A 13,500-nucleotide genomic window follows, 5' to 3' on the forward strand; every position below is an offset into this window, starting at 1 on the left:
TAGCACTAAGTCAGCTCTGTTCACATTTCCGGTTTCAGAAGCACTAGCTCTGAAATGCAGCAACTAGCATTGTCTACCAGGTCTGGGAGTGAGACACATGCTCAAATTCCACACCTCTGGAAAAATTCTTACATACTCTAAACTGAACAAACATAGACATTCTGCCCTCAAATGAGCACAGATTTTTTACATGGGTATTTTGCTTAAGAAGCTAGTGGCCCACGCTTGTAATCCCAGCTCTTTGGAGGCTGTGGGAGAAGCATTTCTGTGAATTCTAGGTTAGCTTGGACTACCACAATAAGATGCTATCTCAAAAGGATGAAGTGAAAGGAAGAACAAGAGGAGAGAGAGCTTATGATAGAAGCTCTAAAAGATAGCGTGCATTAATTCTTAGAGAGAAAGACTCATGATATTCTAGATTGGCATTTTGAGTTGGTTTGTGTTTTCTTTTAATTGAGTCAAATTCTCACTCTGTATCTTGCAATGGACTCAAATTTGCTGTCCTCCTGCCTCAGTCTCTAGAGTGCTGGTATTTCAGGTATGTACTACTACATCTGCCTGGGACTCATATTTTGTACACAATGATTCTATAACAGAACACCAAATTTCTAGGGAAGATGTTTCTAGTAAAATTAATTTCTTTTATCTTCCCCTTCTCAATCCATTACTCATTTTTAAGAGCTCATTCCAGCACAGGGGCAGTTGGAATTTGAACAGAAAAATTATAAGTTTAGGACCAGCCTAGTCTACAAAGCCATACTGGGATACAGAGTGAGATGTTTGTCTGGAAAGAAAGAAAGAAAGAAAGAAAGAAAGAAAGAAAGAAAGAAAGAAAGAAAACCTTGAAACTGCCCCTTCATACAGTACTGTAATAACTACAGACAGACCTCTCTATAAGAAGGTCTCCTTTCCTCAGCTTATATACTTAAATATCTCAAAAGAAATGCAGGTGCCTCCTGAACCAAGGTACAGATCTTGTATCTCTCCCCCCATCTCCTTTCTTCTTCCCTTCTCTCTCCCCTTTCTCTTTCTTTCTTTCTTTCTTTCTTTCTTTCTTTCTTTCTTTCTTTCTTTCTTTCCTTTATAAAGGCCCTACAGGATCCCAGCCGCTAAGATGAGATCTGTGGCTTTTTAAAAAAAAGTTCCCCTATCTTTCTCACTACTCACTGTGAATAAAACTCATTCGGCCCACCACCTTCTGTTTCCTGAGTCTGAGACTTTGGTGAAGCAGCATGAATCTTTCATTTCTGTGGCAAATACTAACTAGTACAGTGAACTGAGAAATCTGGTAGCAGCAGTAAGCCATGCTGGAAAAGTAGAAAACCGCCTCGGAGCCTCCTCACATCTTAGGGCATCCCGCAGGTCACAGAAGACATCCTTTACCAAAATGGATATGGACTTACCTGGATTCAAAACTCTGTGTTCTCCCAAAGTCTTTGACTCTCACTTACAAAGAGTCTCTAATTAAGACGGTGGTACCTTTTAAAGGCAACTTTCTCAAAATTGGTTGAGCCTTTTTACCCTGCTTAAACTTTCTGTCCTCCTTAGGAAAAATCCAAGATGATTTACATTTGAACACCTAGAGGCCAGGCCACAGCAGGGAAGACAAACCCTGCAGAGATTGCCCTTGGCTGAGAACTGTGGTAGGCCAACCTTAGCCTAAGTTGTGGCAACTAGAGATTCTTTTCAGCCTGTAGCCCTCTTAGTTTCTACTTCCAGTTTGTTTCCCATTTAAAATGTCCCATCTATTACACCAGTATTTCCTTCTGACTCCTTTAAAAAAAATAATAATCCAGATTCTTTTTCACTGTTTTTGTTCCTAAAGTATTCCAACCAGCTGCACCCCTCCACCTTGTGTCTTCATCTTTATCTTTCTGTGTCTTCGACCATGAAAGAATTCCCTGCACAGGTGACAAAGCTCACACATTCACACAGTCTTCCTTCCTCTCAGACCTACATTACACTTGGAGGTGTTCTGTTTGGATACAGAAACCTTTCCAGTGCTACCCCTTGTCCCACATCATGCCTTGTCAACATATATAAGCCTCCTTGCAGGTTATATAGAAGGGTAGACTGAAGAATGAACCAAACTATCTCTTGTCTAGAGCAAAGGTCAGGTCATGAAAGGACAGACATTGGAAAGAACACTAGCAGGACCCCCTCAGCAACCCTGCCCATCTTTTGCAGAATGCCACAACCTGGTTGAACAAAACCAGGAGAAGCTTGCTTTCACTGCAGTGTAATTATAGATTGATTCAAAGCACAATGATCTTACTATATTCCAGGACTACTCTAAGTAATGAAGGAAAACCTGTGAAGAAAAAACCCCAAAAGTACCGCTTTTACATAGCTTACTTCCTGGATTAGTGGTTCTCAACCTTCCAAATACTTCCTTGAATACAGTCCTTCATGCTGTGGTGACTCCCCAACCATAACATTATTTTCATCACTACTACTTCATAACTGTAGTTTTTCTACTGTTACAAATCATGAATATCTGTGTTTTCTGGTGGTGTTAGACCTTTCCCCCTCCCCCCACTCTTGTGTGTGTGTGTGTATGTGTGTGTATGAGAGAGGGAGAAAGGAAGAGAGAGAAAGAAAGAGAGAGAGAGAGGGAGAGAGGGAGAAAGAAAGAGAGAGAGAGAGGGAGAGAGGGAGAGAGAGAAAGAAAGAGAGAGAGAGAGGGAGAGAGGGAGAGAGAAAGAAAGAGAGAGAGAGGGAGAGAGGGGGAGAGAGAGAGAGAGAGAGAGAGGGGGAGGGAGAGAGGGAGAGAGAGAAAGAAAGAGAGAGGGGGAGAGAGGGAGAGAGAAAGAAAGAGAGAGAGAGAGGGAGAGAGGGGGAGAGAGAGAGAGAGGGAGGGAGAAAGGGAGAAAGGGAGAGAGAGAAAGAAAGAGAGAGAGAGGTAGAGAGGTAGAGAGGGAGAGAGAGAGAGAGAGAGAGAGAGAGAGACAGAGAGAGAGAGAGAGACCATGTCTAATTGTCTTCTCTGTTGCTTCTTGGACTTTTAGCTAAGAGCAAGTGCAAATTTGTCTCTTTAATAAGGATAACAGCCATTGAATTAGGCTCCCTCCCCCTAGTATGACATCATCTTAATTTAACTAGCATTCTCTGCCAGGGGTATTTCTCAATAAGATCACATAAACAGGTCCCACATGGATTTGAATGTTGAACGGCCCATTCAACCCCACAAAAGTGTCACTCCCACTACTTATTGAATCATGCTTCCATGTAGTTGGTTACCTCATCTCAAGAGATAGCTCTGTAGGCACTAGCAACCTAGTAACTCAGTCAGAAAATATCTCAATCTCTAAGCCAGTGCCATTAGGTTGGATGTGAGTGTGCTCAGGTGGGAACCATTGGACACTGACACTTACCCATATGGCACCATGGATCCTGGGGCAGTGCAGCTGAGAGAAATTCTCAACTCAGTTCATTCACAAAAGAGTACCCATGACACTACAATTCTGAAAGCACTTTGGCTTGTGGACCAAAGAAATGGCAGGGATGCAATGGAAGGAAAACTAAGATAATTCTTAACTACCACTTGTTTTTACAAAAGTGGATCTATGGGAACATCCTATTTTTTGCCATGGCATTTTCAATATCCTGATGCCTTCTAAGCTAGTAAAAATACTTTGTTGATATAATACATCTACTGGGTAACCCTACATCTTTTAATATAATACTTCCATGTGCATTCCCTCCCTGCTATAGCTTATGCTGGGAGAGTACCTGTCATTCTAACCTTACTATTTATTTGAATGCCTCCACCTCCTTTTGCACCATCAACACCTCCCACCCAACTAGAAAAAAAAAATGTTTCCTGTCTCCAATGTTTCCTTAATCATCTAAAGACATGACTAGATGTCCTTTGCTGAGTCACAAGGGCGGACTGGCTAGCTCTGGTGGGTAGTAATGAAGTAGTCCAGGTGGGAAGTGCTGAGAGAGATGGGTGCACAGTGCAAGCAGTGGGTGGGAGCCTGCTGCTGCCCTGAAGCCCTGAGCCTTGAGAAAAGAAGCAAGAGGATGGAATCCAAGAGACTCAACTCAGGCTAGTCTCAGCCATGAGACTCCTTTGCTACTTGACTTGGTAAGTCACTCCTTTTCTCTGAACCTCAGTTGTTCCCTTTTATAAAGAAAACATAGGGTCTGCACTAGGAGACACTGGTGGTAGAACTAGAAGTCTCCTAATCGGGATCCCATTGGGAAGACAGGGCGGGTCCTCTGAGGACATCTTGAGGCTAAGTGGAAGCAGAGAACACATTTCAGAAGCAATACCCGCACCAGAAGTTGTCAGGAAGGGACTACATAACTCAAAAAGGTCAGAGCTGACAACAACCTTATGCGTGATAGCAGAAACAGAGAGAAGGAGAAGACAGAGGGGAGGGATCTCTAACAAGTTAGATCAAGAAGTAGGATTAGATAGTGGAAACTCAGGGTAGGCAGGGAAAAGCTATGCGGAAAAATGTCTAGATATAGAAGCTAGCCTAAGGGAGTTTTGGAGCCCCAAAGGAAGATGCATAAGGCAGGCTGAGCCTCATGCATATGGCAGATTTAAAAACTAAAAGGCAGGCTAAAGCATACAGGTAAGTTCTTTCTATGAAAACCCCAGAGCAAAGCTTGGGTCCCAAGAATACTGGACCAAGTGGAGAAAGAGCTCCTGACCTTCAGCATCTGGGTCCTTCCACATGTTACCCCTGCCCATACCCCATATTTCCAATGCATTCTTTCCTAGCCCAGAAAATTCCCTAGATGCTCTAATGTTACCTCTTTCAGAAAACCTTCTGAAACCCTCACATGTCTTCTTGCCCCTCCTCGTCATTGGTTCTCCTGAGCACATGAACCCTTATGAGCATTTCTCTTCCACGTTTCTAAGCACACCTCCACCAGTATTTCTCTAACACAGTGCTTACCCAGTGCACTGTGGTTATTTTTTTCCTTTGCTTTTTCTATCTTCATAGCTAGCAGTTCTTTCTTCCTTCACTTTGGATCTCCAGACCTGTCAGAGAGGCCAGCACTTGCTGAACACTGGGCAATGACTTGACAACAGAATATCCAGTATCATTAGCTTCCCTGGGTGACCTTTCTATAGGAAACATAAATAGAAGAACTTTTTGAAATTATATAGAAAGATCCAACGGGGACAGTGTGTTTGTGTCAGATACACTAGCAGTAGATGTTACAGTCCTACAGAAGGAAGGTCTAATGACTTCCAAAAGTCCTGTTATGGCTATACATTTTTTTCTAGGTTTGCCTTGGAAAAAGATCTTCTTGTATATAAGGGGAGAAGTGTATGTTATTCAGGAGATAGAATTTTACCTATAACACCTACCTGCCTTTGAGGGTTTTTTCTCTATAAAGTCAGAGAAAGAGAAGTTTCTCCCATTCTTCCCTAGATAGAAGCCATAGACTACTCCAAGGACACCCTCTCTTGCTAACACTATTTTTTTTTTTTTTTTGGCTAAAGGACAGGAAGAGAACATTGTTGAACATACACGATGCTTTGCATACAGCATAACCTTATATAATCTTCCCGTTCAGGACTAAGGCAAGGCTACAGAGATGGCTCAGCAGTAAAGAGCTCTATTGCTCTTCCGGAGGTCTTATGTTCATACTCTAGTATCTGTGTTGGATGGTTCACCTATAATTCTAACTCCTTCTTCTGGTCTCTATGGGCACTTCAGCCACATCTGTACAAACCTATATATATATAGATAGACATACATATTTTTTAAAATAAAAATTATAAATCATTTTTTAAGATTTAAATAAAAATACTCAGAAAAATTCCATGAAGGTGTGAAATAGAAAATACAAATGAAAGCCGAAAAGAGATAATACTACAGAGCTATAAGAATGACTACAATAAATAATGTGGATGATACCAAATGCTAGTAGGCTAGGCACTGGTAAACCCTCAGCCAGTCAAAAGTAGTCTTTGGTCATAGAGGACACAACAGTGGTTATCACTGTGAGACATGAAGGGGACTGGAAGAACGTTTCTAAGGTAGTAATAAGACTAAAATCTGGATGATAGCCACAATGAATGTGTCTACTTTATGAAAATTCATTTGGTTTATGGCTTGTGTCCTTCACTTCTATATAAAGTTTGTCAGAAATACCTTATCATAAAGGTAAAATTGCTTGTTCAGTGGATATAGAGCAAAAAGTAAAATTTGTCCCTCTTGGCGCTACAAGTCTACTTCTCAATGGTAGCCATTGTTTCTTGTCTAAGCATGTCAGTACATATAGGCTATTTTCTTATAAAATTTACATAAAGTAGAGATTTGACAGGATGGCTCACTAGGTAAAGGTGCTTGCCACCAAGTCTGAAGACATGAGTGTTATCCACTAGAGTCTACATGTGGACGGACAGAACCAATCCCCCAAAATTGTCCTTTGACATCCACACCCTGGCATGGCATGTATACATACACACTAAAAATTTTAAATATTTTTAGAATTTACAGTTGAACCAAGAAGAAAATTATTCTTAGCTGAGTGTTATATCATATGATGATAATCTCAACATTCAAGACGAGAGAAAGTAATTTCGAGAGGCTAGCCTGGGCTACATAGTAAGACTGTTTAAACCTACCTCCAAGGGCTGGGCAGTGGTGGCGCATGCCTTTAATCCCAGCACTTGAGAGGCAGAGGCAGGCGGATTTCTGAGTTCGAGGCCAGCCTGGTCTACAGAGTGAGTTCCAGGACAGCCAGTGCTATACAGAGAAACTCTGTCTCAAAAAACCAAAAACCAAAACCAAAAACAAACAAACAAATAAACAAAAAAACCCTACCTCCAAAACAAATGAACAAAAGTTCACCTTGGAGACCTTGGATGAAGGTAGGCAGCTAGTCCATATTGATTCTAGGATTCTAGTTGCATCATGGAAACTAATACCTGAAACCAGGCCATCACTCCAAGCACTTGCCTTTCCAACTTCCTGTGTCTATATGAGAGGTGATTATCCTCAGTCCTTCCCTGGCTTACTGCTCCTGGACCTTGGGAACCAACAAGAATAGTCTGAAGAGTGGAAATGAGGACATGTTCCAGGTTATAAAAGCCAAGGGAAACAGATGAACACTACATTCTAAGCTTTGTCACATACGATTCAACTTTCATCTCATTTTTGTATCCCCAGGTCCAGCTCAGCAGTTGGCCACAGTGTGTGCTCAGTGGACATTGATTCAACCAAGTGAACTGATTGAAGGGAGTAACTTTTGAAATTGCCTCTTGCCAATGTAGTCAGCAAGTACATCATCTTGGATGGAGATACCAAAGATCACAGCATCTTTAGCTTTGTGCTTCAGAGCCACATGGTATGACCCAAATTCTTAAGGCCATACAGAATTTTCCAATGGGGGCTTAAAGTATGCTACAAGACTTTGAAGAAAATGTATATATAACTTTTTTTTTTTTTTGCTATGACTTGATCTAACTACTGAAAAATAATGATTGTGGTATGACTTAAGGTTACAGGTTGATTGTCCAATGTTAAGATAAACATGAATTTTGGCTTTCTGGAGCTTATGAAAATGACTGAAAAGTATTTAAATGAGTACTTAAGTACAGGGTTATTTGATATGGCACAAATATACTATTAGAAGAAAGAAATAAAAATAAAGAGAATAAAAGAAAAGGAATTACAATTCTGTCAAACAGCCTCTGCAATTTAGCTTTCTTATTTTTGGTTGGTATATGTGGCAATCCCTATAAAGTGAGTAAAAATATGATATTTAAACATTTAAATGTCTTTTTCATTTAAATAAATAAAATACACACACCACCACCACCACCACCAACAACAACAACAACACAATCACTTCCCTTTGGCATCATTTAACCAAGGGCAAGTCCAGATTTGAATTCTCTACTTTATGTTCCCTATGTGTTCCATCCTCTCTCTGTTGCATAAATCTGAATCAGTGCCTGCCTGGGGGCTACCTTGAGAATCTGTTTGTTCATGTGTCTGTCTTCTGCCTGTGTGTGACTGTTCCTAACAAAGGGCTTTGCTCTGTATTATTGAGCAGCACAAAATGCACCATATGGGGAAGGATGGGATACTTGAGAGAAGTCTTTAAAAGAGTTTTACAAGGATTAAGTCTCTAGATTCAGCTGATCGTTAAGTTTTCTTAACATTGACTGTGAGGCCCAGCAAAAGTTCCAGTCTCCTAGAATGTGAGAGATATTTTCAGAATAATACATTGTCATAATTCATAAAATAATATATAGAACTTTGTTTTTTGGCTTTTCAATTAGTTCTTTGAGAATTTTATAAAATACCTTTTAATAATATTTACCCTTCCTCCCTCATTGCCTCTGAGATCCATCTCTTTTCCCTACTCAGCCAGGCTCATGTCCTTTTTTAACCCACCAAGTCCAGTTTGTTTTGCTTGTTTTGTTCATAGAGTCTTATAAGTATGACCTTCCTTCTGCCAGGCGGTGGTGGCACACGCCTTTAATCCCAGCACTTGGGAGGCAGAGGCAGGCAGATTTCTGAGTTCCAGGCCAGCCTGGTCTACAGAGTGAGTTCCAGGACAGCCAGGGCTACACAGAGAAACCCTGTCTTGAAAAACAAAAAACAAAAAACAAAAAAAAGTATGACCTTCCACTGAACCATAGTCAACCTATTAAGAACCACATTATTAAATAAAACTGTCCATCTCCAAGCAGCTATTAGTTTCCTCAGCTAGGGATGGGACCATGTGCCCACTTCCCCTCTTGATGCTGGGATTCGATCTGGTTTGGGCTTGCACAGGTCTTGGGCATGCCAACAGCAAATGCTGGCATGTATGTGGGAAAAGGGGAATGAATACCTCTTCACTGCTGGTGAAAGTGCAAGCTGTTGTAGCTACTGTGGAAATCAGTGTGGAGTTCCTTAAAAAAAAAAAAAAAAAAACTAGATATAGATCTAACATGTAATCTGGCTATATTACTTTCAGAGATATCCCCAAAGGTTTCTACATCTTACTATAGAGACACTTGTTCACACATGTTCATTGCTGGCCTATCCAGAGACTTGAAAAAGCCTACATGTCTATCAACAGATATATGGATAATGAAAATGTGTTACATACAGTAGAATGCCATGCAGCTGTTAATGAAAATTACGAAATTCACAGGTAAATGGATAGAACCAGAAGCAATCATTCTGGGCAAGGTAACCCAGACCCAGAAAGAAAATGTCCCATGTCTTTTCATATTTGTGGATATTATTTTTTGAATCTTTAGATATCTGTGTTTCATTCAGAATACCCTCTGGGATCAGGAAATTAATAACAGGCCATACAAGAGAGAGAGAATATTGAATAGAGTGATATATGGGGGAAGAGCAAGACAGAAAGGCTTAGATGGTGTGGGGGAAGGAAAGTCATAGTAAAGAAGGAAGTAAAACCTTTTGAAAAATTGTGTTACAAACAACTATGGTAGAAGCTTTCTACAATATAAACATAAAAGAATAAAAATGGGTTACCCTATAAGGGAACAGTCTCCTACTAGACACCACAGAACTAAACAAAAAGCCTCATGTCAGGAATGGGTTACCTCTTTTAGAATTGTTGGTCATTGAGGTCCCACAACCCCACCCCAAATATTGCAGACCATTGACACTGTTCTTAGGTACCCTCTAGATCTTGACAGCAAGTCCCCTAGAAACGTTTTTTGTCAGCATCAGCTTTCAGCCTTTGCCCTCAGGCTAAAGTTGTCTAGAAAGGGGTCTAGCTAGGTAGCATTCTGAGGATGGGAAGAGAAACCAAAGGAAACCCAGCATCAATCAGTCAAGACTGAGTGTCTCTAAACTCCACCTCTAGAAAACTCCACCTCCTTACCATATCAGTTGGAGAGGGTCCTTGGTTTTCCTGTCTCTCTACCCACACAACCTAAAGGGAAGCCTGCTTATTGACAGGCCTCACACACTAAACAGAAGCCACACCCAGCCCTCTCACTGCAGAGAGATGTTTGTAGGGGAAACAGATCAACACAATTATAGAGGAAACCCATGCCATCTACTCACAAAAATCAACACAGGTTTCCACTCATAAATTAGAGCAGAACACTAGCAGGGTATGGTGGCACACATTTCCAAGCCCCAGCATTCATGGGGCAGCTCTATACAACTAGTTTCAGGCCAGCCATGGCTGCATGATGCAACCTGGCCTTATACCAAAGGATATGGATAGATAGGTAAAGATCACTAGACATTTCAGGAAAGCTGACAAAAAAAAGAAGGGACAAAATAAGCAAATGAAACTGACTCCAGGCAGAAGAGAAATTAAAGGACTGGAATAAGTTTCAAAACAAATATATTCTGACTTGTATCACCAGCAAAGATAGTCAGTACTCTTTCTCCTCCCCTCCTCCTTCTCTTCTTCCCCTCTTCTTCCTCCTCCTTTTATTTTACTTCTCTCTCTCTCTCTCTCTCTCTCTCTCTCTCTCTCTCTATATATATATATATATATATATATATATATATATATATATATATATATATTTAACTGTGTTTCAGTATTTTTTGTTTTGCCTGCATGTATATATATGCACCATATATATGCTTGGTATACAAGAAGGTCAGAAAAAGGAATGGATCTACTGAAGCTGGAGTTACAGATGTTTGTGAGCCACCATGTGGGTACTGGGAATCAAACCCAGATCCACTACAAGAGCAGCCAGTGCTCTTAACTACTGAGCCACTTCTCTAGCCCCAACCCATCCCAGAGGCATTCTTTCAGCTTGAAATGTTTTGTACTTTCTCTTTCTATCCCATTAACAGACAATTTAGTTATATTTACTAATTTCTAACAGTTCTTCAGATGTCAAGGACTCTGAAATTACCAAAGCAAACACCCTGTTCTAGAAGCTAATGACAGAGATGTCAGACAAATCAAATGTGATAGGATGTGGCAAATGTTATGATAAATTAAGCACAGATGCAGGCCCCTTGTGGGAGGGGTATTTCATGTCAGACATTAGTGTCAAGGGACAGGGAATCAGCCTGTGCATAGGGAATAGTACAATAGGCACAGTATGTGAAGGGAGACAAACCTAGCTTAATGTGCATGATAAGCAGGGATGAGCATCAGTGGTTTGTGAAAGATGAGGAAAGAAATGTGAGCAGGGATTTCTCATTTCTTGTACTGAAAATCAAAAAACATATCCTCTAGTGGATAATCTTCCAGCATATTTAGGAAAAAACAAGAACAGTCTCTGTGACACCCTTCATAAAACAAGCAGAACACTAATATAGTTAACTCTTTCATATACATTGGAAAAATTTTTCCTTGCAGAAATTATGACTGTATTCTAGATTATCTATATAAGATTTCAACCACAAGTGTATTCACACCCAAAGCAAGTTTTTGAAGTACAATATAATGAAAGAATTTTCCCTTTATAGTTATTGGTTACAGATCAGTTACCAGCTTGCAAAAAAGGGGAGTAGCACAAAAAAAAAAAAAATGAAGAGACTTAAGAAAAGTCTGTATCAGAACAACTGAATAGTGAGACAATTCACACTGATTTAACTCTTTCTAACAACTTGAAACAATGGTGGTCAACATTCAATTAGCATTCAATTCGTGGATGCCATAAAGCTACATACTCCCTGGGACTAAAGTTTGAGAGTCGCTTCTGGATATAGGAAGTTGAAGGTTTTATTTTTGTTTTAGGAATTATAGTTTCTGTTTGTTTTTTAAGAAAGGGTCGATATAAACCAGGATGACATCAATCTCACTATACTCTGGCCATAGGCTCCCAATTGCTAGGATTACAAGGACACTTTACTATCCCAAACTTAGCTCCAGATTTCTCAGTAGGGCCTACCACAATGGCCAACCCTCTCAGTATTAGAAAGAAATAAGTATAGAACATTCCATCAGGAAGGACTCTTGCCTCAGAATCTGACATCAGCATAGAGCCAAAGTGTGGAAACTGGGAAGCTAGCCATTGTTGCATTGGGCAAAAAGACTATTCTGAAAAGAACAGAAAAAAAGCAGCTCTGGTAATATAGTTCAGTGTAAAGCACTCGCATAGAAAAAAAGAGGTCTTGGGGACTGGAGTAGGGAAGAAAGGGGGGAAGGGAAGAGGGGTGATAGGGAAAGAGGAAGAAAGGGAGAGTGAGGGAGGAACAGAGGAAGAGAGAGAGAGAGATTAATTGATTGATTGATTGATTGATTGATTGATTTTGAGGGAATGAACCAAAATCTAAACCCAGCATGACATAGCCATGTTGCCATGTTGACACAGCAGGGCACATGTCATTGTGTCTGGAACTGAGTCTTGGGTCCAATCAGATTGGCTAATATGGTCACTTAAATGATTTTAATTTAATCTAATAGAGTGGAGGGCAGGAAAGCAAGCAAGCGAGGAGACAATTTGGGGTATTATAGTTTAGTAAGCCAAGACATGGAGTGGGTGGAGGCCTGGGTTTGGACATTGACAGGAGGATGAAAAGTAGTAGTAGTCAAGAAGCTTGGGGAGAAAGAAACTCACTGGAGATGGACAAACATCTCCGTTAAACACAGGAAGGGCTCACGAATGACTCTTGGATCTCTAGCCTCTACAATTAGGTGCATGGTGGGACCAGTTAAAGACCATTTCCAGCTCAGACATACTCTCTTTGAGAGGAACAAAGAGGAAAGGAGAGGGGAAGGAAAGACAGAAAAGAAGGAAAAGAGAAAATCAAAGCTTTGGGTTTGTTTGTTTGTTTGTTTGTTTGTTTGTTTGTTTTGAGACAGGATTTCTCTGTGTGTAACTCTAGCTGTCCCAGAACTAGCTATGGGACAGAGCTGACCTGGACTCCACAGAGATCCACCTGCCTCTGACTGTGAGTGCTGCAATTAAAGATGTATATGAGGAATGGAAAAAGATCAAATGAAGAGTAAAGACCATTCTAAAAGGAACAACCCTCTAGGTCCATGAGTGGCCTGTGAATTGAGCAAGGGGAATATGTGGTATTAACTGAGCCATATACATTTCCAATAGTGGAATACAGTTATTTTTGGTAGACACAAGGAGAGAAGCTCAGATAAGGAATGTCTGAGCAGGATATGTCACAGATGGCCTGTAAAATAACTGGTTCAAAACAAGAGCAACCATTTTTATAATGCATATAACATCATGTTGTACATCTGACACCCATCAATTTGCATTAGCCAATTACATTATGTGACTCTGAAAAAGAAATCGGAGTAAGGGTCCTTGGTGTTACAGGATTTAAGAGTGAAGAGTATTCAGGAGGATGGCAGAAAAATAGATCAGGAGCATAAGAGAGAAGGCACTAAAAATAAATGGTAAAAGGCATTCAGCCCAAACTCTGAGCTAATAGCTGAAGCATCACTTTCAGTGTTACAGTGCGGGCAAAAGTCAGGCTTCAGGAATCTGGAGATGAAGAAGGGAGATCAGGGGGGCTTTACAACTCTTTCTTGAAGTTAATCATGCAAATAAACCCTGATTGCCTGTCCAAGGTTCCTGTAGCAACCTCTCGCTTGAGCTTGGCTGGGCCA

This window comes from Arvicanthis niloticus, chromosome X (assembly GCF_011762505.2).
Source record: "Arvicanthis niloticus isolate mArvNil1 chromosome X, mArvNil1.pat.X, whole genome shotgun sequence".
NCBI lineage: Eukaryota > Metazoa > Chordata > Mammalia > Rodentia > Muridae > Arvicanthis > Arvicanthis niloticus.